Source organism: Propithecus coquereli, unplaced genomic scaffold (assembly GCF_000956105.1).
Source record: "Propithecus coquereli isolate 6110/MARCELLA unplaced genomic scaffold, Pcoq_1.0 Scaffold57, whole genome shotgun sequence".
Taxonomy (NCBI): Eukaryota; Metazoa; Chordata; class Mammalia; order Primates; family Indriidae; genus Propithecus; species Propithecus coquereli.
In genome coordinates, this window is record NW_012151618.1 from 2,272,275 (window position 1) to 2,277,571 (window position 5,297).

Genomic DNA, 5,297 nt, shown 5'->3' on the forward strand with positions numbered 1-5,297 from the left:
AAGATGGGATCAGTATTATCATTTTTGTTTCCTTTTGTCTTAGGCTCCAATACGGTTCCACATAGCACTACCCTCAGCCTCCAACTTGCAACCTCCAGTCTGGGCTCGAACTCACTGCAGCCTTTCCACTGCCAGGCTGGTCTAGCTTTGCCTTGGATTCATTTAGGGCACACCAAGGATATCGAATAAAACAAAATAGTTGAGTAAATTTTTCAATTAGTGTTGAGGTTATACTAAACTCCATCTTTGTAAAATACAACTTCACAGTATCAACTAAGGAGGAATTAATTAAAAGCTGAAATTAATCTATTTATAAATAAAAATGTGTGTTGCATTCCAATACACAGTTATCTAAAAAACATATGGCTAACGAAATGGTTTCTGCTGTAAAATAGGAGCATCTTACAGGCTTGTTGCAGAGACTAAAGTTGATGATACATCATGTTATCTCTTATTCTTGGTCTAGCAACAGACACTTAGTAATATGGCACTGGTTATTATCATTTAGCATATTTATTGCAAACCATCCCCTACCAACAACCTTGAAAATACACAGTTATAGGTAAATAAGTTAAGTATATCTTTTATTTAGGCTATTAATTTGTTCGGTTCATCTTTTCTTCAAAAACAGCGCAAAATTCAGCTTCGGTTGGGGTGCGATTACCACAAATCCTGAATTTAATGGGACCCGAATTAGAAAAATTTTAACTATATATAGCAAGTTTCTCTTTTAAATTTTCCCTTTCAATTAAAAAGAAACAAAACATGTCATTAAAACAATAAATTGTGAAAATAAATGGCTCCAGACTTATTGCACATCTGAGAGGAGAATGACTCCTGACCAGTCAACAGTACAATCTAATACACCACCAGGGAGCCATGGGATAATTATTAATAGCAGCAGAATTCAACTATAGTAGCCAGGTTTTCTGGTGCTAACTTTTGCAATAACGTTCCTAATGTCTCTGTATAACATGGATGCTTACAAGGTGAGCACCAACATCGTGACTCAGTGGCTCTGGGTTCAAATCTTTTTCCCACCACCAATCTGCAGAATGACTCCAGGCAAGTTCAATTAACTTATCTGAGCCTTGGTTTCAACCACTGTAAATAATTTCCCAGAGGGCTTTCCACTGGAGCCCTGTCATGTGCATTTAAGAAAAATGTGAAACTTGCATAGCGTTGCTATCCTCTGCAATACATCTTTATTTTATGTTCCTTTTCCTCCCAACTGTTCTTCTAAGAAGCAACCAGAATTTCTCTTTTAATCAGGAAGCCATTTTTTATCATCAACGAAAGCGTAAAAACTCTATCAGTTAGAACTGGATATTTATGGCAGGTTCATCTGATTGGAACTTAACTCTATTTCATTAACACAGAGAAATGTCACCCTTTAAACTAATGAAATGCATCAATAATAGAGCTATATTTTTAAAGGTATATCATCCGAATAGCCATATGCAAAATGCCCTTCAGAGTGCATGCAAGTTCCTCACCAGCACACTCTCTCTTCTCCCTTGAATGCATCCTTGACCCACGCGAAAATTCCTATTTACAGGAGAAGACAATGTTTCAGTATAGAGAATAACAATGCCCATGACTTCCCCAGCTGACGACAATTTTCCTGTATTAGCATCCCACCTTGTTCCATCTTAAGTATGTCATAAAACCTTTAATTAAAACAGTCAATGCCAGTGATGACCATCTCGATATACCCTGGAGAAGAGCAAAGGATTTGTAAGAACATTGGAAGCCAGGTAATCACGAGGTTGTCCAACACCACTAGCAGTTTTCTCCTGCTTCACCATGTGACCAAGTCTGCGATTGGGAGCTGCCCAAGGTAAGGGTTTTGGAACTATCACACTAAGTCTGGTTAAGAAGACCCATCCCTTCTTTCTCTTGGCAGCATCTTCAAGAAGACATTGCAGAAGCAAAGAGTAGAGTCTTCAAAAGAAACCACTGAACAGATCATGTCCCCGGAGCTGCCCTCTTAGCTTTAACATAGAGCCGGCTGCTTTCATGAAAGCGCCAAAGCATGAGCGCAGAGGCAGAGGACTCTGCGGGAGAAGCTGTTTCTTCACTTTGCTTCTCTTTTTTCTTTTCCTCTTTCTTTCCCTTCTTTCCTCTCTCTTTCTTCCCTGTTCCCTTTCTCCCTTGCTTCCTCGCCTTCTTTTTTCACCCATCTCTTCATTTTTTTCAAAAAACATTTATTTAGGGTCCAGCATTGCCAAGTGCAGTACTAGGCTTTGGAAGTACGAAAGTGAGTGCCCACAGGGAGCCTCCAGTGTAGTGACAGGAGATCTTCATGCAGGAAATAGCCACAACGACAGGGTGCTCTGTAATAGAGGGACTTCGCTGGTTCAAAGGTGAAGGTGATCACCTTTGCTGACCTGGGTCAAGGAAGGAGGTGACTTTGAAGTGGCTTGTGAGGAAGCAGTTTTGAGCTCCCCAGGCTGACATGGAGGGATAGAACACGTGAGGCAGAGGAGGTGATAGTACCATAGTATCAGGGCACGGTGGCCTGGCCACGTGCAGCCAGCATTGTGCATGTGGGCCACTTTAAGTGGGTGGTGTAGGGGAACCTGGGCATGGGGACAGGAGAAGTTAAAGCTGGACAGATAAGTCAGAGAGGATGCTGGGGCCAGATCAAGGAGGAGCATCCAAATAGATGGGTTCAGAGGCCTTACTGTGGGCCAGATAATACTGTTCTTGGTGTTGGGATACAGTCCACACTCTCACGAAACTCATATTATTTGGTGAAAAGACAGACAATAAAGTAAATAAATACTCTACTTTGGGATACATGCTGTTAAGAAAATAAAACAGAAAATAATATCGAATAGGATAGAAAGCACTGGGGACATTCTCTTTTAGACAGAATAGGCAGGGAAGGCCTCTCTAAGGAGGTGACCTGGAAAACAAGTGTACTTTTCAGACTTAGTGTTTTTGAGGGGAGATCTAGACATCTAAGCATCCCTAGATTCTGATGTGCTGCTGGGGTGAGGCAGCCTTACCCGAGGCACTGGGACTGCTGGAGCAGTTTGCATTGGGTGGGAGATGGCTTGGCTGGCTGTGTGCCCTGGAGAGTTAGCACATAATGAGGTGGGGACAGCTGTGTGGGATGAGGCTTGGAGGCCTTAGACTGGAGGCAGGGATGCCTGTTGGGAGACCACTTGTAGTCCTGGAGTGCTGGCAGGTAGAATTATATCTGTGGGCTTCTACCTGAAGAGATACAAAAGACTTGGGCCAAACTAGCATCAAGGGAGCTCAAAAATTAGGAGCAAAAGACGCGGAGGTAAGGATCACAACCAGCTGTGGCCACATGCTCTAAGGCCAGCCAGCCAGCCACCACCTTGGACAACTTTTACAGAAAACCCTCACCCAGGAGGTAGAATCCATTTTAGCTTTGCACAAAGCTAAAATGCGCTAGTCCAGGCTTCAGCAGACTTTTTCTGTAAAAGACCAGATGGCAAATATTTTAGGTTTTGCAGGTCACACAGTCTCTGTTAAAACTATTCAGTGCTGAATAGTACTCCATGGTATACATATACCACATTTTATTAATCCACTCATGTATTGATGGACACTTGGGTTGTTTCCACATCTTTGCAATTGTGAATTGTGCTGCTATAAACATTCGGGTGCAGGTGTCTTTTTCATAGAGCGACTTTTGTACTTTTGGGTAGATGCCCAGTAATGGGATTGCTGGATCAAATGGAAGCTCTACTTGTATCTCTTTAAGGTGTCTCCATATTGCTTTCCACAGAGGTTGCACTAGTTTGCAGTCCCACCAATAGTGCATGAGAAACAATGGTGATATAGCACCTCTTGTATACTCCTGGATAGAGCTGGAACGCATTCTACTAAGTGAGGTATCCCAAGAATGGAAAGACAAGCAGCACATGTACTCACCATCAAATTAGTATTAACTGATAAACACATAAATGCACATATAAGAATAACATCTATCGGATGTTGGGCAGGAGGGAGGGAGGAGGGGGAAAGAGGGAGGAGGGGACGGGTATATGCATACACAAAGAGTGCAATGCACACCCCCCGAAGAATGGACATATTTGAAACTCGGACTTAGGGGAGGAGGGTGGGCAAGGGCAACGTACGTAACCTAAACATCTGTACCCCCATAATATGCTGAAATAAAAATAAAAAAAACTGTTCAGTGCTGCCATAGTAGCTCAAAAGCAACTACAGACAATATGTCATTGAGTGGGCATGGCTGTGTTCCAATAAAACTTTATTTACAAGAACAGGCAGCTGGCTGGTTTGGCCCATGGGTGGTAGTGTGCTAACGCCTCCTCTAATCTGGCCAGTGGATTCTTTGGATGGTGGCCCCAGGTGCTAATGGAAGGAAGCCAATTTTTCTAGGTATGAATAAACATTATAAAAGCTATAACTCTCTTATTCTTATTAAGCAGCAAGTTTAGACTCTTTATTTCTAGCTCTGCAGGTCCTGGTTTTGTGCTTCATTGGCTAGCAGAATTGTCATAGGCCTAGGTGAGTATACCCAGGACAACAATATGGCAGTGTGAGAGTACCAACATGGGGGATGGGAGGCCAGCCGTTGAAGCTCATCTACCTTCCTGTGTGGCTTTACCTCTCTCAGAGCTTCATTTTCCTCTTTAACAAATGGAAAATGTTGGACTAAATGACTTTCAAGGCTCTGCCTGGCACTAATATTCTAATTCTTTCTGCTCTGTACATTACAAGTCTCATGATATTTGATAAACAGAAGCCCAAAGAGAAAAAGAGACAACTTTCTATAACCTGTCCCTTGGTCTTAAGCTTGGAGATACTGGAGGCTCTCTTAGACCTTCCTACCATCCTTCAGGTAGAGAGTCAGTATGTACCAAACCAAAGTTAGGTCTTATGGCCTGACTTCAGGTCCTAGAGATGTCAGGACGGCAAATGCTACTATTTGTGAAACAACTCAAGTGTGTTAAGGTGGAAGCAGGCAGAGCATGGGAAAAAGGGTCTCTGTAATATGGCTATAGGCTGGAACCAGCCAATGTATTGCCTTATCAAGGCTCTCAGTCTGTAGCTCTGCCCTTGTTTTCCTAAGCCCCATAAATTGGGCTTCCCTAGACGGGCACCAACAGACCTTCAGCAAGGCACCACGCCAAACTCGCCTCTTGTCCCAGACCATGAGAAACTATCCCCAATGAGCTGTGAAGAAAATGTGATGAAATATGTGCTTTGAAAACACTAAGTTGCTAAAAAACTGTAACAATAAAAATCTTTGGCGCACCTATTTAGTGCTGGGAAATGCAAAGAGAATATGA